Source organism: Neovison vison, chromosome 3 (genome assembly GCF_020171115.1).
Source record: "Neovison vison isolate M4711 chromosome 3, ASM_NN_V1, whole genome shotgun sequence".
Taxonomy (NCBI): Eukaryota; Metazoa; Chordata; class Mammalia; order Carnivora; family Mustelidae; genus Neogale; species Neogale vison.
In genome coordinates this window covers 115,047,957-115,072,720 of record NC_058093.1, presented here as the reverse complement: position 1 = coordinate 115,072,720, position 24,764 = coordinate 115,047,957, and positions in this window count along the sequence as shown.

Here is a 24,764-nt window from a genome sequence, read left to right as displayed (position 1 = left end):
ACACCCCCTTCTCCCACTCCCTTAAACAATCCTCCCATGTTGTAAAAAGTGATAAGATAATACAAGGAATGTTGAAATGTCAGTCTACATGCTAATAAGGGATTGTAGTCTGGCCAATGCCGATGGTCAGTCTACATGCTAATGAAGGATTGAAATCTAGCCAATACTGTCTATTTCCCTTTTGTTAATGACCAATGAAAGTAACTTCCCACTATGTAAATGAAGGATGCTGAGCGAACCAATCAGGGGTATTCCCGCGCGCCAAGTATGCCTTTACATTCAAACCAGCCAATGAAAACTTTGTAACCATGCTTCTGCTTCTGTACGTATGCTTTCGCTTCCCCAAACCCCATAAAAAGGCCCTGAACAAAGGGCTGGTGCGCAAGTCCTCCTAAGACTTGACCGCTCGCAGGTACCTGTGTCTACTCAATAAACCTCGTGCTGTTTGCATCTGACCAGTGGACTCGGCTCGGTTTTTGGGTCTGGGGGTCTCCTCCTGAGAAGGGGTCCATTCCGGGGTGCTTGGAGCCCCGGGGGGATCTTTCATTTGGGGGCAGGTCCGGGAGTGTTTGCTCGGCCCACCTGGCCTCTCATTCTGCAAATAGATTCATTTAGGCATTAGCACCTCTTTATCTCAGAGCAGGACTCCATCTCACACCTTTAACCAGCACAGGTGGTAAAAGAAGGGATTGTTGTTTGTAAAGAACTTACAGTTTATTTAAAGTCATAAAACCATGACAAAGGAGTCAAATAATTGTTACACTTAAATTCACCTGGAATGTATATCTAGCCTCTGAGTTCTTCTTTGCCTGGTATGAAGTCGAAAAATTGGTTAAAGGGAGCACAGTTCAGTTAAATGTCCAGATCTTGGAATATATGAGGAGAATTATAATAAAAGGCACAGAGCAGATACCAACATACAACATTTAGATGGTAGGTTCTGACTCCAATTCACCTGATTAATTTACTCATCTGCGAAAAGAAGGGTGCAGTTGGCCTCTAAATTGAAATATCAACTGGGATATTGGCAGAAACAATGGCACTAGGTCCATCTCTTATGAAAAAATTAGCAGGATTCCCACTAGGTACCATGAGTACATCTATTAAATGCCTGATCCTATGCAATGGACTGTCATTTTGGGAGAATATAAGAATCTCAAACACATATATAGCACTTACAATGTATCAGGCACTGTCCTAAATCTTTATGTGCATTAGCTCACTCAATCCTCAACAATACTGTGAAGTGGGGGGAGGGGGTATTATTATCTCTATTGTACAGATAAGGAAACTGAGGCACATAAAGGTTAAAGAACTTCCCTGATGTCACACAGCTATCAAACAAGTCTGAAGGCTAGAGGACTTGCTCAATGAGTGGGGAAGAACATTTAGAGTACCTGCTTTTAACATCTGCATCTGAATGGTTAGCACTCTATGTTTTGATGGCCCTAGGTATTTCTGATGCAGGCTGAAGTGTGAGAACTACTGGCTTCAAATGTGCAGTGACTGGTGAAGGAGGTTTCTGGGAGAAGACAGAAGGAGGGACATTTTGTGTCTTTAGTACATGCTGCCAGGGTATGTTTGGTTTTGGCTTGGAAAAAGACCCATCAAGTCTGGTGGTATCAGGCCAAAGCTAGCCTCACAGTGGGCTCACCCACTGATGGAGAGGCTCACAAATGGCCCCTGGGAAGGTCTTCTTGTCTGGTCTTGGAAGGGAAGTGGGTTGACGCTGGTGAAAGTAGATGTGGGAAGAGTAAAGGAAGAGCTGCAGAAAGTAATGCACTCTGTGACAGGATACTTCTTTCAGCCTCCCTCTTACAGGTACTGTCTATCTCCTGCCAATCTCCTGAGCTCCCTGAACTCCTCCTCTGATGCCCAGACCATAAACCTGAGTCTTGCTCCTTGACCGGACATACCATCTGGCTTCCCTCAGTGTTCCCAGCTTGCCTTCCTCTTTAGCCATGGTTGGCATGACCCTTCCATGAGAGCTTTGAGAGTTTTCAAATAACAGCACTTGCACTTGACTCCCTCTGGTGGCTTCCTCCTCCTCCTCTAGGCTGTCCTTAAGATGTGCCCCCAGTACCTTCCCTGACCTTACCATGTGGCTGACCAAACTAGTAAGGAGGGACAGCAAAGACACTCCTGTTACAACCAGATCTTCACCATATCAAATTGATTGACGTCAAGCTGTTTTGTTGCTAAAACACATCTAAAAGGAGAACAGAGGCTGCAAAGAGATTTACAACTTAATCAGGCTAAATGTAATCATGCTGTGTAGTTATGAATGTTCTCCAAAGAGGCTGCACCAACTTGCATTCCCACCAACAGTGGAAGACGGTTCCCCTTTCTCCACATCCTCTCCAACACATGTTGTTTCCTGTTTTGTTAATGTCGGCCATTCCAACTGGTATAAGGTGATATATCAATGTGGTTTTTTTTTCCCCCCAATTTATTTATTTTCAGAAAAACAGTATTCATTATTTTTTCACCACACCCAGTGCTCCATGCAAGCTGTGCCCTCCATAATATCCACCACCTGGTACCCCAACCTCCCACCCCCCCCGCCACTTCAAACCCCTCAGACTGTTTTTCAGAGTCCATAGTCTCTCATGGTTCACCTCCCCTTCCAATTTACCCAAATTCCCTACTCCTCTCTAACGCCCCTTGTCCTCCATGCTATTGGTTATGCTCCACAAATGAGTGAAACCATATGATAATTGACTCTCTCTGCTTGACTTATTTCACTCAGCATAATCTCTTCCAGTCCCGTGCATGTTGCTACAAAAGTTGGATATTCGTCCTTTCTGATGGAGGCATAATACTCCATAGTGTATATGGACCACATCTTCCTTATCCATTCATCCGTTGAAGGGCATCTTGGTTCTTTCCATAGTTTGGCGACTGTGGCCATTGCTGCTATAAACATTGGGGTACAGATGGCCCTTCTTTTCACGACATCTGTATCTTTGGGGTAAATACCCAGGAGTGCAATTGCAGGGTCGTAGGGAAGCTCTATTTTTAATTTCTTGAGGAATCTCCACACTGTTCTCCAAAGAGGCTGCACCAACCTGCATTCCAACCAACAGTGTAAGAGGGTTCCCCTTTCTCCACATCCTCTCCAACACATGTTGTTTCCTGTTTTGTTAATTTTGGCCATTCTAACTGGTGGAAGGTGATATCTCAATGTGGTTTTAATTTGAATCTCCCTGAGGGCTAATGATGATGAGCATTTTTTCATGTGTCTGATAGCCATTTGTAGGTCTTCATTGGAGAAGTGTCTGTTCATATCTTCTGCCCATTTTTTGATGTGTTTGTCTGTTTCGTGTGGGTTGAGTTTGAGGAGTTCATTATAGATCCTGGATATCAACCTTTTGTCTGTACTGTCATTTGCAAATATCTTCTCCCATTCCGTGGGTTGCCTCTTTCTTTTTTTTTTGACTGTTTCCTTTGCTGTGCAGAAGCTTTTGATTTTGATGAAGTCCCAGAAGTTTATTTTCGCTTTTGTTTCCTTTGCCTTTGGAGACGTATCTTGAAAGAAGTTGCTGTGGCTGATATCAAAGAGATTACTGCCTATGTTCTCCTCTAAGATTCTGAGAGATTGCTATCTCACGTTGAGGCTTTTATCCATTTTGAGTTGATCTTTGTGTACGGTGTAAGAGAATGGTCGAGTTTCATTCTTCTACATATAGCTGTCCAGTTTTCCCAGCACCATTTATTGAAGAGACTGTCTTTTTTCCACTGTATATTTTTTCCTGTTTTGTCGAAGATTAATTGACCATAGAGTTGAGGGTCCATATCAGGGCTCTCTACTCTGTTCCACTGGTCTATGTGTCTGTTTTTATGCCAGTACCATGCTGTCTTGGTGATCACAGCTTTGTAATAAAGCTTGAAATCAGGTAAGGTGATGCCGCCAGCTTTATTTTTGTTTTTCAACATTTCCTTAGCGATTCGGGGTTTCTTCTGATTCCATACAAATTTTAGGATTATTTGCTCCAGCTCTTTGAAGAATGCCGGTGGAATTTTGATCGGAATGGCATTAAAAGTATAGATTGCTCTAGGCAGTATAGACATTTTAACAATGTTTATTCTTCCGATCCAAGAGCATGGAATGGTCTTCCATCTTTTTGTGTCTTCTTCAATTTCTTTCATGAGTGTTCTATAGTTCCTCAAGTATAGATCCTTTACCTCTTTAGTTAGGTTTATTCCCAGGTATCTTATGGTTCTTGGTGCTATAGTAAATGGAATCGATTCTCTAATTTCCCTTTCTGTATTTTCATTGTTAGTGTATAAGAAAGCCACTGATTTCTGCACATTGACTTTGTATCCTGCCACGCTGCTGAATTGCTGTATGAGTTCTAGTAGTTTGGGGGTGGAGTCTTTTGGGTTTTCCATATAAAGAATCATGTCATCTGCGAAGAGAGAGAGTTTGACTTCTTCATTACCAATTTGGATACCATTTATTTCTCTCTGTTGTCTGATTGCTGTTGCTAGGACTTCTAATACTATGTTGAACAAGAGTGGTGAAAGTGGGCATCCTTGTCTTGTTCCTGATCTCAACGGGAAGGCTGCAAGCTTTTTCCCATTGAGGATGATATTTGCTGTGGGTCTTTCATAGATAGATTTGATGAGGTTCAGGAATGTTCCCTCTATCCCTATACTTTGAAGCGTTTTAATCAGGAACGGATGGTGGATTTTGTCAAATGCTTTTTCTGCATCAATTGAGAGGACCATGTGCTTCTTCTCTCTTCTCATATTAATTTGTTGTATCACATTGATTGATGTGCGAATGTTGAACCATCCTTGTAGCCCAGGGATGAATCCTACCTGATCATGGTGGATAATCGTTTTAATGTGTTGTTGGATCCTGTTGGCTAGGATCTTGTTGAGAATCTTAGCATCCATATTCATCAGTGATATTGGTCTGAAATTCTCCTTTTTGGTATGGTCCTTGCCTGGTTTGGGGATCAGGGTAATGCTGGCTTCATAGAAAGAGTCTGGAAGTTTTCCTTCTGCTTCAATTTTTTGAAACAGCTTCAGGAGAATAGGTGTTATTTCTTCTTTGAAGGTTTGGTAGAATTCCCCAGGGAATTTATCAGGTCCTGGGCTCTTGTTATTTGGGAGGTTTTTGATCACTGCTTCAATCTCATTATTAGATATCGGTCTATTCAGGTTGTCGATTTCTTCCTGGTTCAATTTTGGTAGTTTATATTTTTCCAGGAATGCATCCATTTCATCTAGGTTGCTAAGCTTATTGGCATATAACTGTTCATAATAACTTCTGATGATTGTTTCTACTTCCTTATCGTTAGTTGTGATCTCTCCGTTTTCATTCATAATTTTATGAATTTGGGCTTTCTCTCTTTTCTTTTGGATTAGTGTAGCCAGTGGCTTATCGATCTTATTGATTCTTTCAAAAAACCAGCTTCTAGTTTCATTGATGCGTTCTACTGTATCTCTGGTTTCTCCCTCATTGATCTCAGCTCTAATCTTGATGATTTCCCTTCTTATGTGTGGGGTTGGTTTGATTTGTTGTTGATCCTCCAGTTCTTTAAGGTGTAGAGACAGCTGGTGTGTTCTGGATTTTTCAATTTTTTTGAGCAAGGCTTGAATGGCTATATATTTTCCCCTTAGGACCGCCTTTGCTGTATCCCATAGGTTTTGGACCGAAGTTCTTCATTCTCATTCTTCATTTCCCATGAATTGTTTCAGTTCTTCTTTGATCTCCTGGTTGATCCAAGCATTCTTAAGCAAGGTGGTCTTTAGCTTCCAGGTGTTTGAGTTCCTTCGGAACTTTTCCTTGTGATTGAGCTCCAGTTTCAAAGCATTGTGATCTGAGAATATGCAGGGAATAATCTCAGTCTTTTGGTATCGGCTGAGTCCTGATTTGTGACCCAGTATGTGGTCTATTCTGGAGAAGGTTCCGTGTGCACTTGAGAAGAATGAGTATTCTGCTGTTTTAGGGTGGAATGTTCTGTATATATCTATGAGGTCCATCTGGTCCAATGTGTCGTTCAATGCTCTTGTTTCTTTATTGATTTTCTGCTTTGATGATCTGTCTAATTCTGAAAGAGGCGGGTTAAGATCACCTACGATTAGTGTATTCATATCAATATGACTCTTTATCTTGATTAACAGTTTTCTTAAATAATTGGCTGCTCCTATATTGGGAGCATAGATATTTACAATTGTTGGATCATCTTGGTGGATAATCCCTTTAAGGATTATGTAGTGTCCTTCTGTATCTCTGACTACAGTCTTTAGTTTGAAGTCTAATTTATCTGATATGAGAATCGCTACCCCAGCCTTCTTTTGAGTCCCATTGGCATGAAAGATGCTTCTCCACCCCTTCACTTTCAGTCTGCGTGTATCTTTAGGTTCAAAATGGGTCTCTTGTACACAGCATATGGATGGGTCCTGTCGTTTTATCCAATCTGCAACCCTGTGCCGTTTTATGGGTGCATTTAGGCCATTCACATTGAGAGTGATTATTGATAGATACGTTTTTATTGACATCGAGTTACCTTTGAAGTCTTTCTTTCTGTAGACTGTCTCTATATTTCTGTTCAATGCTATTCTTGGGATTTTTTCTCTTTTATAGAACCCCCCTTAATATTTCCTGCATTATCAGCTTGGTGGTTGCATAGTCTTTTAAGTCTTGCCGGTCTTGGAAACTCTTTATCTCTCCATCCATTTTGAATGTCAGTCTTGCTGGATAAAGTATTCTTGGCTGCATGTTCTTCTCATTTAGTGCCCTGAATATATCTTGCCAGCCTATTCTGGCTTGCCAGGTTTCTGTGGACATGTCTGACGTTATTCTGATGGGCTTCCCTCTGTAAGTAAGGAGCCTCTTTGCCCTGGCAGCTTTCAAGAGATAATACCTACAATTATAATTTCTCAATTTGACTATCAGGTGTCGTGATGTTTTTTTGGAGTGTATAATCTTGGGTGGAGACCGTTCAGCCTCTAGTACATGAACGCTGGTTTCATTCGCGAGATTCGGAAAGTTTTCATGAAGGACTTGTTCCACGACATCTTCTAGACTTCTTTCTTTCTCCTCCCCTTCAGGAATTCCAATAATTCTGACGTTGGAATGCTTCATGGCATCACTTATTTCCCTAATTCTGCTTTCGTGGGATCTAAGCTGTTTGTTCCAGGCTTCCTCCTGATCCTTTCTCTCTATCTGTTTGTCTTCCAGATCACTAATTCTATCTTCTTTCTCAGTTACCCTAGCTTTGAGAGAGTTTAGATTAGATTGGAACTCATTGAGAGCATTGTGGACCTCCTCCCTGGTAGCTTTAAGCTCCGCCCTAACATTGTGAACATCCTGTCTGGTCGCTTTCAGTTCGGCTCTAATCAATTCTGTTTGGTCATCCATGGTTTTCTCCAACCTAGCTATTGCCTGGATAATTGTTAGCCTGAATTCTCTTTCCGACATATTGTCTATGTTGATAGCCGTTAGCCTTATTGCGGAAGGTCCATCCTCTGTATTTTTCTTCTGTTGGGCATTCCTCCTCCTAGTCATTTTGGTGGGAGAAGACTGAACAGATGTAGCTGGATGTATCAGCTCTGCTGCAGTCAAGGTGCACCCTGGAACACTTCCTGATCTCCGTCTCAGAGAGAAGCCTCAGTCTGGGTGCAGAAGCTGAATAAATTCCCCCTTGGACGCTGGCAGTGCAGGTTCCAAGTTAAAGACCCTGGGGGCGCAGGATCTTTTGCTTGTCCCCAAAGCCAAGGCAGTGGCGGCTGTCTGGGAGCTCCTGACCGCCAGAGAGGTTCCAAGCAGGGATCGCACACTGAGATTTTGCCGCCGGCCCGGGCTGGGAGTGCCAGGCTTGCTCGCACCTCTTTTCAGAGGCGGCTGTGGGTTGGGCGGGCGTCTGGGGCACTGAAAAAGGGGCGCTGGTCTGTAAGCCGCAGGCTGGGCTTTTGCGCGCCTCTGTCCGGGGAAGAGTTTAGCGCGCGCGGGTTAGACTTTGAAACAATGGCCTGGGTCAAGAAGCGCCCCCGGGGCCTTAGAAACCCAGGAGAGCTGGAGGGACGTGCGCGCGCATCTCAAGCTTTGTGGTAGGGCTAGTGCGCTTTCTGCAGACCGGCGCAGCTCCCATCCCCTCACAGGAGCCAGAACCGACGCGCTCTGGGGGCGCTGGTGGCTTAGGGACCAGGAGCCAGTTTCTCCGCCGCACTCTCTCTGCCTCCACGCCGGGGAGGCCGTCTGGGACAGGGGACTTAAGCCCCTGTCCCTAGCCGCCCCGATTCCCACAATTTGCCCCCACGATCCTTTGCTCTTTTGGAGTGCTTTCAACCAGTCTCCGAGTTAATGCTGGTCCCTAGACGCAGGGCACTCTCGCTCGTATGGGGGTATTACTTTCGCACCGGTCGCCTCTGGTGGCTCCCTCCCCCTTTTGTTTATCTTCCGATATCAGTCCGCTGTTCCCATTCCGCTTTACCTGCTCACCGGCGTCTTCTGCCCCTGTAGAGATCCAGACGTTTATAATTCTGATCTCAGGCTGATTTCATGGGTGATCAGAGTTCTTTGGTAGGTAATCAGCTCACTTTGGGGTACCAGCTGAAAAGACGCCTCTTCCTAGTACCCCGCCATCTTGTCCCCCCTCAATGTGGTTTTAATTTGTATCTCCCTGAGGGCTAGTGATGATGAACATTTTTTCATGTGTCTGATAGCCATTTGTATGTCTTCATTGGAGAAGTGTCTGTTCATATCTTATGTCCATTTTTTGATATGATTGTCTGTTTCGTGTGTGTTGAGTTTGAGGAGTTTTTCATAGATCCTGGATATCAACCTTTTGTCTGTACTGTCATTTGCAAATATTTTTTTCCCATTCCGTGGGTTGCCTCTTTGTTTTTTTGACTGTTTCCTTTGCTGTGCAGAAGCTTTTGATTTTCAGGAGAATAGGAATTAGTTCTTCTTTAAATGTTTGGTAGAATTCCCCAGGGAAGCCGTCTGGCCCTGGGCTTTTGTTTGTTTGGAGATTTTTAATGACTGTTTCAATCTCCTTACTGGTTATGGGTCTGTTTAGGCTTTCTATTTCTTCCTGGTTCGATTTTGGTAGTTTATATGTTTCTAGGAATGCATCCATTTCTTCCAGATTGTCAAATTTGTTGGTTTAGAGTTGCTCATAGTATGTTCTTATAATAGTTTGTATTTCTTTGGTGTTAGTTGTGATCTCTCCTCTTTCATTCATGATTTTATTTATTTGGGTCCTTTCTCTATTCTTTTTGATAAGTCTGGCCAGGGGTTTATCAATTTTATTAATTCTTTCAAAGAACCAGCTCCTAGTTTCGTTGATTTGTTCTATTGTTTTTTTTGGTTTCTATTTCATTGATTTCTGCTCTGATCTTTATGATTTCTCTTCTCCTGCTGGGCTTAGGGTTTCTTTCTTGTTCTTTCTCCAGCTCCTTTAGGCGTAGGGTTAAGTTGTATACCTGAGACCTTTCTTGTTTCTTGAGAAAAGCTTGTACTGCTATATATTTTCCTCTCAGGACTGCCTTTGTTGTGTCCCACAGATTTTGAAGCGTTGTATTTTCATTATCATTTGTTTCCATGATTTTTTTCAATTCTTCTTTAATTTCCCGGTTGACCCATTCATTCTTTAGAAGGATGCTGTTTAATCTCCATGTATTTGGGTTCTTTCCAAACTTCCTCTTGTGGTTGAGTTCTAGCTTCAGAGCATTGTGGTCTGAAAATATGCAGGGAATGATCCCAATCTTTTGATACTGGTTGAGTCCTGATTTAGGACCGAGGATGTGATCTATTCTGGAGAATGTTCCATGTGCACTAGAGAAGAATGTGTATTCTGTTGCTTTGGGATGAAATGTTCTGAATATATCTGTGATGTCCATCTCATCCAGTGTATCATTTAAGGCCTTCATTTCCCTGTTGATCTTTTGCTTGGATGATCTGTCCATTTCAGTGAGGGGAGTGTTAAAGTCCCCTACTATTATTGTATCATTGTTGATGTGTGATGTAGTCCCAAAAGTTTATTTTTCCCTTTTATTTCCTTTGTCATTGGAGACATATCTTGAAAGAAGTTGCTGTGGCTGATATTGAAGAGGTTACTGCCTATGTTCTCCTCTAGGATTCTGATGGATTCCTCTCTCACGTTGAGGTCTTTTATTCATTTTGAGTTTATCCTGGTGTATGGTGTAAGAAAATGGTCGAGTTTCATTTTCTACTTATAGCTGTCCAGTTTTCCCAGCACCATTTATTGAAGAGACTGTCTTTTTTCCACTGTATATTTTTTCCTGTTTTGTCAAAGATTAATTGACCATAGAGTTGAGGGTCCATATCTGGGCTCTCTACCCTGTTCCACAGGTCTATGTGTCTGTTTTTTTTTTTTTAAGATTTTTTTTATTTATTTGACAGAGAGAAATCACAAGTAGATGGAGAGGCAGGCAGAGAGAGAGAGAGGGAAGCAGGCTCCCTGCTGAGCTGAGAGCCCTATTCGGGACTTGATCCCAGGACTCTGAGATCATGACCTGAGCAAAGGCACGGGCTTAACCCACTGAGCCACCCAGGTGCCCCTATGTGTCTGTTTTTATTCCAGTACCATGCTGTCTTGGTGATCACAGTTTTGTAATAAACCTTGAAATCAGGTAAAGTGATGCCCCAGCTTTATTTTTGTTTTTCTACATTTCTTTAGCAATTCGGGGTCTCTTCTGATTCCATACAAATTTTTGGATTATTTGCTCCAGCTCTTGGAAGAATACCTGTGGAATTTTGATCAGAATGGCATTGAAAGTATATATTGCTCTAGGAAGTATAGACATTTTAGCAATGTTTATTCTTCTGATCCAAGAGCATGGAATGGTCTTCCATCTTTTTGTGTCTTCTTCAATTTCTTTCATGAGTGTTCTGTAGTTCCTTAAGTACAGATCCTTTACCTCTTTGATTAGGTTTATTCCCAGGTATCTTTTGGTTCTTGGTGCTATAGTAATTGGAATCGATTCTCTAATTTCCCTTTCTATATTTTCATTGTTAGTGTATAAGAAAGCCACTGATTTCTGCACATTGACTTTGTATCCTGCCATGTTGCTGAATTGCTGTATGAGTTCTAGTAGTTTGGGGGTGGAGTCTTTTGGGTTTTCCATATATAGGATCATGTCATCTGTGAATAGAGAGAGTTTGACTTCTTCATTGCCAATTTGGATACACTTTATTTCTCTTTGTTGTCTGATTGCTGTTGCTAGGACTTCTAATACTATGTTGAACAAGAGTGGTGAAAGTGGGCATCCTGGTCTTGTTCCTGATCTCAATGGGAAGGCTGCAAGCTTTTTCCCATTGAGGATGATATTTGCTGTGGGTCTTTCATAGATAGATTTGATGAGGTTCAGGAATATTCCCTCTACCCCTATACTTTGAAGCGTTTTAATCAGGAACAGATGTTGGATTTTGTCACATGCTTTTTCTGCATCAATTGAGAGGACCATGTGGTTCTTCTCTCTTCTCTTATTAATTTGTTCTATCACATTGATTGATTTGCGAATGTTGAACCATCTTTGTAGCCCAGAGATGATTTCCACCTGGTCATGGTGGATAATCTTTTTAATGTGCTGTTGGATCCTGTTGGCTAGGATCTTATTGAGAATCTTAGCATCCATATTCATCAGTGATATTGGTCTGAAATTCTCCTTTTTGGTATGGTCCTTGCCTGGTTTGGGGATCAGGGTAATGCTGGCTTCATAGAAAGAGTCTGGAAGTTTTCCTTCTGCTTCAATTTTTTTTAAACAGCTTCAGAAGAAGAGGTATTATTTCTTCTTGGAAAGTTTGGTAGAATTCCCCAGGGAATTTATCAGGTCCTGGGCTCTTGTTTTTTGGGAGGTTTTGATCACCGCTTCAATCTCTTTACTAGATATTGGTCTATTCAGGTTGTCATTTTTCCTGGTTCAATTTTGGGAGTTTATAGTATTCCAGGAATGCATCCATTTCATCTAGTGGGCTCTGAGGAAATTGGACTTTTTCAGGCTTTTGTTCTCTGGCAGTTTTTGTTTGTTCACTTTTTTTTTTTTCTCTCGCCTTGACCACTTTTGATGGTGTTTGTAGGTTTAGAGGAAGGCAAAATGCACCCTGACCTCCCTCTAAGAAAGAAGCCCCAGTCTGGTCCCCTGTGGGTGCTGCAGAGCCCATATAAATTCCTACTTGGCTGCTGGCAGAGCAGGTTCTGAGTTGCCATCCCTGGAGATGCAGGATCTTCTGCTTGTACCCCAAACCACGGCAGCAGCGGCTGTCTGGGCAGCTCCAGATCACCAGAGAGGTTCCAAGTAGCTATCACACACTGAGATTTTCCCTCTGGTCCGGGCTGGGAGTGCCTGGTCTTTCTGGGTCTAAGAGTGTTGGGCTTGCGCGCACCTCTCTCAGGGTAGGGTGTGGGTCGCTCACCCATCTCAGGCTCTGATACAATGGCTTGGGTGGAAGAGCACCAGGCTGGGCCTTCGCACACCTCTCTCAGGGGAGGGGTTGGGGCGCCCAGGCATCTCAGGCTCTGAAACAATGGCGCGGGTCTAAGAGCGCCGGGCTGGGCCTTTGTGCACCTCTCTTAGGGGAGGGTGAGGGGCGCACGTGTCTCAGGCTCTGTAGCACGGCTCCGCATTCTGCCATCTAGTGAGGCTCCCAGCCCCTCACAGGAGCTGGATCCCACTCATTCTCAGGTGCACTGGCAGCTCAGGGACCAAGACGTGGTTTCTCCATCACACTCTCTCTGGCTCAGCACCAGAGGAGGCTCTCCTGAGTCTGGAGACTTAAACCCCTGTCCCTAGATGCCCCGATTCCCACAACCCCCCCCCCCCCATGACCCTTTATTCTTTCTGAGTGCTTTCAACCAGTCTCCAAATTAATGCTGGTCCCCAGATGCAGGGCACTCTCGTATTAGAGGTATTACTTTCCAATCGGTCGCCTCTGGTGGCTCCCTCCCCCTTTTGTTTATCTTCCAATATCAGTCTGACATTCCCACTCTGCTTTACCAGCCCACTGGCATCTTCTGTCCCTGTAGAGATCCAGACATGTATAATTCTGATCTCAGGCTGATTTCATGGGTGATCAGAGTTCTTTGGTAGGTAATCAGCTCACTTTAGGGTACAGGTTGAAACGGCACCTCCTCCTACTTCCCTGCCATCTTATCTCTAATACTTTTGTCTTTAATCTTCATACTAGAGTTATAAGTTGTTTACCCACCATCATTACAGTATTATTCTTGATTTAACTATATTTATTTTTAGCTGTGAGTTTTACATTTTATATGTTTATCTGTTACTAATTTGCATCCTTTTATTTCAGCTTAAAAAACTCCTTCTTACATTTCTTGAATGGCTGGACTGGTGGTGATGAAACTCTTCAACTTTTGTTTTTCTTGAAAACTCTGTGTCTCTCCTCGAATTCTGAAAGAAAACTTTGCCAAATAGAATATGTTTGTTTGATGGTTTTTCCTTTTAGAATTTTGAACGTATTCTCCTGCTGCCTTCTGGCCCACAAAATTACTGCTAAAGTATGGGCTTCCCTTGTATATACCAAGTTGTTTTTCTTTTGCTGCTTTTAATAATGTCTCATCTTTAATTTATTTTTTATTATGTTAAGTTTACCAACATATTTTACGTCAGTAGTTTTTGATTTAGTGTTCAAATATTTATTAATTATATATAATACCTAGTGCTCATCACATCCTGTGCCCTCCTTAAGAGCCATCACAGAGTTACCACAACCTCTCAAACCCCTCTCCTCTGAAACCCTGTTTGTTTCCTGGAGTCCAGAGCCTGTCATGGTTTATCTCCCTCTCTGATTTCTTCCCATTCAGTTTTCCCTCCCTTCCCCTGTGGTCCACTGCTCTATTGCTTATGTTCCACATATGAATGAAGCCATATGATATTTGTCATTCTCTGCTTGAGTTATTTTACTTAGCATAATCCCCCCCCCCAGGTCTACCCATGTCAATGCAAATGGTGGGGATTTATCCTTTCTGTTGGCTGATAATATTCCAATATATATATATATGGATCACATCTTTATCCATTCATCCATTGAAAGGCATCTTGGCTCCTTCCACAGTTTTGGTTATTATTGACATTGCTATGAACATTGGGGTGCATGTGCCCCTTCTTTTCACTAATCTGATCTTTATGGTAAATACTTAGTAGTACAATTGCTGGATTATATAATAACTCTTTTTTTAATGTCTTGAGGATTCTCCTTACTGTTTTCCAGTGTGGCTGGACCAGCTCAGCTTCTCACCAACAGTGTAAGAGGGTTTCCCTTTCTCCACACCATGGCCAACTTTTGTTATTTCTTCTTTTGTTAGTTGTGGTCATTCTAGTTGGTGTAAGGTGGTATCTCATTGTGATTTTAATTTGTGTTTCCCTAATGGCTAGGGATGTTTAACATCTTTTCAGGTGTCTGTGAGCTATTTGTGTGTCCTCTTTGGAGAAGTGTTTGTTCATATCTTCTGTCCATTTTTAGACTGGATTATTTATTTTTTGCGTGTTGAGTTTGGTAAGTTTTTTTGTAAATTTTGGATATCAGCCCTTTCTCTCTAGTGTCATTTGCTCCACAAATAAGTGAAACCATATGATAATTGACTCTCTCTGCTTGACCTATTTCACCCAGCATAATCTCTTCGAGTCCCGTCCATGTTGCTACAAAAGTTGGGTATTCATCCATTCTGATGAGTCATAATACTCCATAGTGTATATGGACCACATCTTCCTTATCCATTCATCCATTGAAGGGCATCTTGGTTCTTTCCATAGTTTGGCGACTGTGGCCATTGCTGCTATAAACATTGGGGTACAGATGACCCTTCTTTTCACGACATCTGTATCTTTGGGGTAAATACCCAGTATTGCAATGGCAGGGTCATAGGGAATTTCTATTTTTAATTTCTTGAGGAATCTCCACACTGTTCTCCAAAGAGGCTGCACCAACTTGCATTCCCACCAACAGTGGAAGAGGGTTCCCCTTTCTCCACATCCTCTCCAACACATGTTGTTTCCTGTTTTGTTAATGTTGGCCATTCTAACTGGTGTAAGGTGATATCTCAATGTGGTTTTAATTTGAATGTCCATGAGGGCTAGTGATGATGAACATTTTTTCATGTGTCTGATAGCCATTTGTATGTCTTCATTGGAGAAGTGTCTGTTCATATCTTATGCCCATTTTTTTTGATATGATTGTCTGTTTCGTGTGTGTTGAGTTTGAGGAGTTTTTCATAGATCCTGGATATCAACCTTTTGTCTGTACTGTCATTTGCAAATACCTTCTCCCATTCCATGGGTTGCCTCTTTGTTTTTTTGACTGTTTCCTTTGCTGTGCAGAAGCTTTTGATTTTGATGAAGTCCCAAAAGTTCATTTTCGCTTTTGTTTACTTTGCCTTTGGAGACGTATCTTGAAAGAAGTTGCTGTGGCTGATATCGAAGAGATTACTGTCTATGTTCTCCTCTAGGATTCTGATGGATTCCTCTCTCATGTTGAGGTCTTTTATTCATTTTGAGTTTATCCTTTGTACGGTGTAAGAAAATGGTCGAGTTTCATTTTCTACTTATAGCTGTCCAGTTTTCCCAGCACCATTTATTGAAGAGACTGTCTTGTTTCCACTGTATATTTTTTCCTGTTTTGTCGAAGATTAATTGACCATAGAGTTGAGGGTCCATATCTGGGCTCTCTACTCTGTTCCACTGGTCTATGTGTCTGTTTTTATGACAGTACCATGCTGTCTTGGTGATCACAGCTTTGTAATAAAGCTTGAAATCAGGTAACATGATGCCCCCAGCTTTATTTTTGTTTCAATATTTCCTTAGCGATTCAGGGTCTCTTCTGATTCCACACAAATTTTAGGATTATTTGCTCCAGCTCTTGGAAGAATACCAGTGGAATTTTGATCAGAATGGCATTAAAATTATACATTGCTCTAGGCAGTATAGACATTTTAACAATGTTTATTCTTCTGATCCAAGAGCATGGAATGGTCTTCCATCTATTTGTGTCTTCTTCAATTTCTTTCATGTGTGTTCTGTAGTTCCTCAAGTACAGATCCTTTACCTCTTTGGTAAGGTTTATTCACAGGTATCTTATGGTTCTTGGTGCTATAGTAAATGGAATTGATTCTCTAATTTCCCTTTCTGTATTTTCATTGTTAGTGTATAAGAAAGCCACTGATTTCTGCACATTGACTTTGTATCCTGCCACGTTGCTGAATTGCTGTATGAGTTCTAGGGGTTTGGGGTGGAATCTTTTGGGTTTTCCATATAAAGAATCATTTAATCTCCAAAGAGAGAGAGTTTGACTTCTTCATTGCCAATTTGGATACCATTTATTTCACTTTGTTGTCTGATTGCTGTTGCTAGGACTTCTAATACTATGTTGAACAAGAGTAGTGAAAGTGGGCATCCTTGTCTTGTTCCTGATCTCAATGGGAAGGCTGCAAACTTTTTCCCATTGAGGATGATATTTGCTGTGGGTCTTTCATAGATAGATTTGATGAAATTAAGGAATGTTCCCTCTATCCCTACACTTTGAAGCGTTTTAATCAGGAACGGATGCTTCATTTTGTCAAATGCTTTTTCTGCATCAATTGAGAGGACCATGGGATTCTTCTCTCTTCTCATATTAATTTGTTCTATCACATTGATTGATTTTCGAATGCTAACCATCCTTCTAGCCCAGGGATGAATCCCACCTGGTCATGGTGGATAATCTTTTTAATGTGCTGTTGGATCCTGTTTGCTAGGATCTTGTTGAGAATCTTAGCATCCATATTCATCAATGATATTGGTCTAAAATTCTCCTTTTTGGCAGGGTCTTTGCCTGGTTTGGGGATCAGAGTAATGCTGGCTTCATAGAAAGAGTCTGGAAGTTTTCCTTCTGCTTCAATTTTTTGAAACAGCTTCAGAAGAATAGATGATATTTCTTCTTGGAAAGTTTGGTAGTATTCCCCAGGGAATCCATCAGGTCCTGGGCTCTTGTTTTTTGGGAGGTTTTTGATCACTGCTTCAATCTCGTTATTAGATATCTGTCTATTCAGGTTGTCAATTTCTTCCTGGTACAATTTTGGTAGTTTATAGTTTTCTAGGAATGCATCCATTTCATCTAGGTTTCTAAGCTTATTGACATATAACTATTGATAATAACTTCTGATGATTGTTTCTACTTCCTTGGTTTCATTGTCGATTTCTTCCTCGTTCAGTTTTGGGAGCTTATAGTTTTCCAGGAATGCATCCATTTCATCTAGGTTGCTAAACTAATTGGCATATAACTGTTCGTAATAACTTCTGATGATTGTTTCTACTTCCTTGGTGTTCACTGTGATCTCTCCCTTTTCATTCATAATTTTATGAATTTGGGCTTTCTCTATTTTCTTTTGGATTAGTGTGGCCAATGGTTTATCAATCTTATTGATTCTTTTAAAAAACCAGCTTCTAATTTCATTGATAGGTTCTACTGTATCTCTGGTTTCTACCTCATTGATCTCTGCTTTATTCTTGATTATTTCCCTTCTTGTGTGTGGACTTGGTTTGATTTGTTGTTGATTCTCCCGTTCTTTAAGGTGTAGAGACAGCTTCTGTATTCTGGATTTTTCAATTTTTTTGAGGGAGGCTTGGATGGCTATGTATTTCCCCCTTAGGACCGCCTTTGCTCTATCCCATAGGTTTTGGACCAAAGTGTATTCATTCTCATTGGTTTCCATGAATTGTTTCAGTTCTTTGATCTCCTGGTTGATCCAAGCATTCTTAAGCAAGGTGGTCTTAAGCTTCCAGGTGTTTGAGTTCCTTTGGAACTTTTCCTTGTGATTGAGCTCCAGTTTCAAAGCATTGTGATCTGAGAATATACGGGGAATAATCGCAGTCTTTTGGTATCAGTTGAGTCCTGATTTGTGACCCAGTATGTGGTCTATTCTTGGGAAGGTTCCATGTGCACTTGAGAAGAATGTGTATTCTGTTGTTTTAGGGTGGAATGTTCTGTATATATCTCTGAGGTCCATCTGGTCTAATGTTCATTCAATGCTCTTGTTTTTTTATTGATTTTCTGCTTCGATGATCTGTCTATTTCTGAGAGAGACGTGTTAAGATCTCCTACGATTAGTGTATTCATATCAATATGACTCTTTATCTTGATTAACAGTTTTCTTATGTAATTGGCTGCTCCCATATTGGGAGCATAGATATTTATACTTGTTAGATCATCTTTGTGGATAGTTCCTTTAAGAATGATGTAGTGTCCTTCTCTACCTCTGACTACAGGCTTTAGTTTAAAGTCCTATTTATCTGATATGAGAATCGCTACCCCAGCCTTCTTTTGAGGCCCATTGGCATGAAAGATGCTTCTCTGTCTCGTCACTTTCAGTCTGGATGTATCTTTAGGTTCAAAATGCGTCTCTTGTAGACAACATATGGATGGATCCTGTCGTTTTACCCAATCTGCAACCCTGTGCCATTTTATGGGCGCATTTAGGCCATTCACATTAAGGGTGATTATTGATAGATACCTTTTTATTGACATTGTGTTACCTTTGAAGTCTTTTTTTCCGTAGACTGTCTCTATATTTCTGTTCAATGTGATTCTTAGGATTATTCCTTTTTTATAGAAGCCCCCTTAATATTTCCTGCAGTGTCGGCTTGGTGGTTGCATAGTCTTTTAAGCCTTGCTGCTCTTGGAAACTGTTTATCTCTCCATCCGTTTTGAATGTCAGTCTTGCTGGATAAAGTATTCTTGGCTTCATGTTCTTCTCATTTAGTGCCCTGAATATATCTTTCCAGCCTTTTCTGGCTTGCCAGGTCTCTGTGGACAGGTCTGACGTTATTCTGATGGGCTTCCCTCTGTACGTAAGGAGCCTCTTTGCCCTGACAGCTTTCAAGAGATTATACCTACAATTATAATCCCTCAATTTGACTATCAGGTGTAGTGATTTTTTTTGGAATGTATAATCTTGGGTCGAGTCCGTTCAGCCTCTAATACTTGAACGCTGGTTCCATTCGCGAGATTGGGAAAATTTTCATGAAGAACTTGTTTTCTATATCTTCTAGACTTCTTTCTTTCTCCTCCCCTTCAGGAATTCCAATAATTCTGACGTTGGAACGCCTCATGGCATCATTTATTTCCCTGATTCTGTTTTCGTGGTTTCTAAGCTGTTTGTTCCAGGCTTCCTCTTGATCCTTTCTCTCTACCTGTTTGTCTTCCAGAGCACTAATTCTATCTTCTGTCTCAGTTACCCTAGCTTTGAGAGAGTTTAGATTAGATTGGAACTCATTGAGAGCATTGTGGACCTCCTCCCTGGTAGCTTTAAGCTCCGCCCTAACATTGTGAACATCCTGTCTGGTTGCTTTCAGTTCGGCCCTAATCAATTCCATTTGGTCATCCATGGCTTTCTCCAACCTAGCTATTTCCTGGATAATTGTTAGCCTGAATTCTCTTTCCGACATATTGTCTATGTTGATAGCTGTTAGCTCTGTTGCAGAAGGTCCATCCTCTGTATTTTTCTTCTGTTGGGCATTCCTCCTCCTAGTCATTTTGGTGGGAGATGACTGAACAGATGTAGCTGGATGTATCAACTGTGGTGAAGTCAAGGTGCACCTGGAACACTTCTGAGCCATCAGGATTCCCCACCCAAATGAGAGACAAAAGAAAAGAAAAAGAAAGAGAAAAAGAAAAAAAAAGAAAAGAAAAAAAAGAGAGGGAGAGAGGAAAGAAAGGGAAGATGAAAGAGAAGTTTCAGCCCAGATGGGTCCCAAGGTAAGATTTATGAAGTAGACAAACAAAGACAGACAAAAAGACTGATAAAAGTATATGACAAGAGAAAAAAAAATATATATGCAAATAAAGGAAAAACCTCATCAAAAAGAACCCGAAGTGTAAGATTTATATGCTATCAGGACAAACACAAAAACACAGAAACACTGGTGGAAGAAGAAGATGGGAGAGTTCTTATAAATTCTCAGTGTGTGTGAGGAAGGTTGTTTTGATTCTTCCTGGATGTATCTTGATATCTTTGTTAAAGGACTCAAATTTCCTAAAATAAAGGGGATTAAAAATTGGTTTACGTATAGGGGTAGTATTGATTGGGGAAAGGGGATTACTTTGAAGTTTAACTCTATATAAATGTTAGAGGTTAAAAATAAAAAGGAATAAATGAGACTAAACTAAACTAAAATTTAAAAAAAGGAAAAAAAAGGAATTCAAAAAGTAAAAATGCAAAAGAAAAACATAGGTGTATGTATCAAAAAGTTCAGCTTAGAAGGGAATTATGGAATTTGATGTACTATACAGCTCGCTGTGATGGTAAATAGGTTAAAAAAATTACCTATGTGTAAAAAAATAAATAAATAAATAAACCAGAATAGTGGGAACGAGTTAACAGTACAAGTTTTCCTATGAAGTAGTGGTTGTTCTCTTGTAGTCCTTTTTTTCTCTCTCTCTCATTTTTTTTTCTTTCTTGGTTTGTTTCCTGGGGGAGGGGCCTGTCATGGGGGTTGTCAGTCAATGATGTTTCCTGAGTTAAGTCCTCCCGCCCTCCTCAAAGGGGTGGGCTCTGAGGAAACTGGTCTTTTTTTTTTTCAGGCTTTTGTTCTCTGGCGGTTTTTATGTTTGTTCACTTTTTTTCCTCTCACCTTGACCACCTTTGATGGTTTTTGTAGTTTTAGAGGAAAACAAACCACACCCTGATCTCCCTCTCAGAGAAAAGCCTCAGTCTGGATGCAGCGCCTAAATAAGTTCCCCTTTGGCCACTGGCAGAGCTGGTTCCGAGTTGCAGATCCTGGGGGTACAGGATCTTGTGCTTGTACCCATAGCCAAGGCAGTGGCAGATGCCTGGGAGCTCCCGACCGCCAGAGAGGTTCCACGCATCAATTGCACACTGATATTTTGCCGCTGGCCCGGGCTGAGAGTACCTGGTCTTGCTGGGTCTAAGAGTGCCCGGCTTGCGCGCATCTCCTTCAGGGGCGGCTATGGGTTGCGCGTGCGTCTCAGGCACTGAGAACGGGGCGCAGGTCCGAGAGCACCAGGCTGGGCTTATGTGCACCTCTGTCAGGGGAGAGTTTGGGGCGCATGGCTTAGGCTTTGAAACAATGGCATGGGTCAAAGAGCGCCAGCCGGGCCCTTGTAACTCTCTCAGAGGAGCATGAGGGATGTGTGCGCATATCTCAGGCTTTGTAGCAGGGCTCATGCGTTCTGCCCAATGGTGTGGCTCCCATCCCCTCACAGGAGCTAGAACCCATGCATTCTCTGGTGCGCTGGTGGTTTAGGGATCAAGACCTGGTTTCTCCGCCGTACTCTCTCTGCCTCAGCGCCGGGGAGGCTGTCCTGGGACCGGGGACTTAAGCCCCTCTCCCTAGCTGCCCCAATTCCCAAAATTTCCCCCTGCGATCCTTTGCTCTTTTGGAGTGCTTTCCACCAGTCTCCAAGTTAATGCTGGTCCCCAGATGCAGGGCACTCTCACTCGTATTGGGGTATTACTTTCCAACCGGTGGCCTCTGGTGGCTCCCTCCCCCTTTTGTTTATCTTCCCATATCAGTCAGCCATTCCCATTCCGCTTTACCTGCCCACTTGCGTCTTCTGCCCCTGTAGAGATCCAGGCGTGTATAATTCTGATTTCAGGCTGATTTCATGGGTGAATGGAGTTCTTTGGTAGGTAATCAGCTCACTTTGGGGTACCGGCTGAAAAGGCGCCTCCTCCTACTCCCCCGCCATCTTGTCCCCCTCCTGTACAACACTTTAAATGTACTAAATGCCTTTGAATTGCTCACTTCTAAAAATGGTTAATTTTATGCTAAATGGATTTTCTCTCAATAAATGGGAATTAAGAGGGGCACCTGCTGTGATGAGCACTGGGTGTTATATACAACTAATGAATCATTGAACATTACATCAAAAACTAATACAGCAGATAACTGAACATAATTAAAAAAATAAATAAGTAAATGAGTGGGAGAAAAGTAAAGGAATGGAGAAATATACACTAATCAAAAGATAGCTGGAGTAGCTGTATTAATTTCAAACAAATCAGACTTCAGAGCAAGGAAAGTTATCAGGAAAAATAAGAGATGTTATATAAAGTGACCAAGTATCAAAGAACTGATAACAATCTTTGACAAGTAAACCTAGCAAAGGAGCATCAAAATACATGAGACAAAAAACCGACAGAACTACCAAAAAAAAAAAAAATACAACTCACTATTATATTGGAAATTTCAATACCATCCTTTCAGTTATTGATAGATCAATCAAATCAGATATAACACAATTGAACAACTTGATCAAAGTGACAATTACAGACTACTCCAAACAGAAACTGAACACTTATTCTTACCAAGTTTGGATGAATATTCACCAGGATATACCACATTCTGGACCATAAAATGCACTTTAACAGATATAAAAAATAAAAATCTTACCAAATCTTTCTCAGATCAAAACGGAACTAAGCTAGAAATCAATAACAAAAACGTAGCTGGGATATATTTGGAAATTAAATTTATTAACTTCTAAATACTACATGAGTCAAAGAAGTATAGGAAGAAACTTGAAAACACTTTGAACTAAAGGAAAATTCAACTTTTCTGTGGGGTGCAATGAAAGCAGTGATTAAAAGGAAACGTACATTATTACATAGATATGTCAGAAAATCAGAAAGAACTAGAGTCAATAATCTAATAATCTAATAAACTCACCTTACAACACAAGAGGGAAAAAAGCCATTAAATTCTAAAGAAGCTAAAAGAAAAGAGTAAAAATTAGAACATAAGTGTATAAAATTGGAGGTAGGAAAATAATAGAGAAAATCAATGAAACCAAGAGTGGATTTCATTAAATATCAATAAAAATCATGGAATTCTAGCCTAGCTTACAAGGATAAAAGAGAAAAGGCATGAATTATTAATATCAGAATTGAAAAGGGGATTACCACTGCTGATTCCAGGACATTAAAAGGATAATAAAGAAATACAATGAACAACACTATGTCCACATATTAGTTAACTTAGCTTAAATAGACCAATTCCTTGAAGGGTATGTGTTATAAAAATCAAAAGAAGGGTAAACATATCATTGAATAAACCTCTACCTACTAGAGAATTTTTTTTTTGAGAATTTAGATTGATAACTAATAACCTTCCAGATAAGAAGGTGCCAGGCCCAGATGCTTTCATGGGTGAATCCTACCAAACATTTAAGGAAGAAATGAAATCCATTATCCAGGTCTCACAGAAAATAGAAGCAAAGGAAATATTTTTTAACTCATTCCATGAGGTCAGCATTATCCTAATTCCAAAGCAAGTTAAAGACATTATGAGAAAGAAAAATTACAAATTAATGCAACATTGATGCAAAAATCCTCAACACAATGTTGGCAAATCGAATCCCACAATATATATAGAATTACACAACACTACCTAAAGGGATTTATTTCAGATATGGTTCAACATTTGGAAATCAGTTAGTGTAATTCACCACATCAACAGACTAAAGAAAAAAATTCATGTGATCATCTCAGGTGATGTAGAAAAAAATTCTGACAATATAAAGGAATGAAATACTGTTGCATAAAACAGCATGGATGAATCTCAAAAACACTATTCAGAGCCCAAAAAAAGCCAGACACATAAGAATATATACTGTCAGATTCCATTTACATGAAACTCTAAAGAAGATAAGTCTAATCCATAGTGATAGAAATCAAAACAGTAGCTACCTTGGGTTGGAAAGACTGAGTGCAAATGGGCTTTAGCACTTTCTGCAGTGATATAAATGATCTGTGTCATGAAAAGGTTACATGGGCATGTGCATTTGTCAAACTCTACACTCAAGGTCTGAGCATTTACTAAGTAAAAGATACATCAGTAAGTGTTTTGTAAAGAAGAATTGGACACTCTATAAAGGAATGTTAATAAGTGATTGGCACTTCTATTTTCAACATTTTGAGGAACCTCCATGCTGTTTTCCAGAGTGGTTGCACCAGCTTGCATTCCCACCAACAGTGTAGGAGGGTTCCCCTTTCTCCGCATCCTCGCCAGCATCTGTCATTTCCTGACTTGTTGATTTTAGCCATTCTGACTGGTGTGAGGTGATATCTCATTGTGGTCATTGGGGAGGGTATGTGCTTTTGGGTAAATTGGAAGGGGAGGTGAACCATAAGAGACTATGGACTCTGAAAAACAATCTGAGGGGTTTGAAGTGGTGGGGGGGTGGGAGGTTGGGGTACCAGGTGGTGGGTATTATAGAGGGCATGGCTTGCATGGAGCACTGGGTGTGGTGAAAAAATAATGAATACTGTTTTTCTGAAAATAAATAAATTGGAAAAAAAATTGGAAAAAAAGTGATTGGCACTGTTCTTAATTTTTTTATTTTTTAAAATCAGGGATTCTTTTATCAACCAATATAATTTGTAATTTGAAGAGTATCTAGGATATAGAGGCTATCAGTAATTATTGCTGGGTTAATAACAGAGTGGGAAGGTTCAAAGGTAATCTTCAAATTGTCTTCAGTTCTGTGAATTCCATTTACTAAACAAAAATAATTTCTTTTCACAGTTATTCTGACAAGTAAATGATAACATGTTATAAAAACTGCTCTATTAATGGTGATGGTGCTGGTGGTAGTAGTAGAGGTCAGAGCTGTGATTGAGATTGTGCTGCATGTTTTTGATGCTGTTGAACATCTAATCTCACCAACAATGGTGACTCCATTTTTCTGTGGGAATAAAATCTTTGCCTCCATATCTCTTCTGTAAGTGGGTCTGTATGCAAAACCTCCAAAGATGGATGGGAAAGGATGGTAC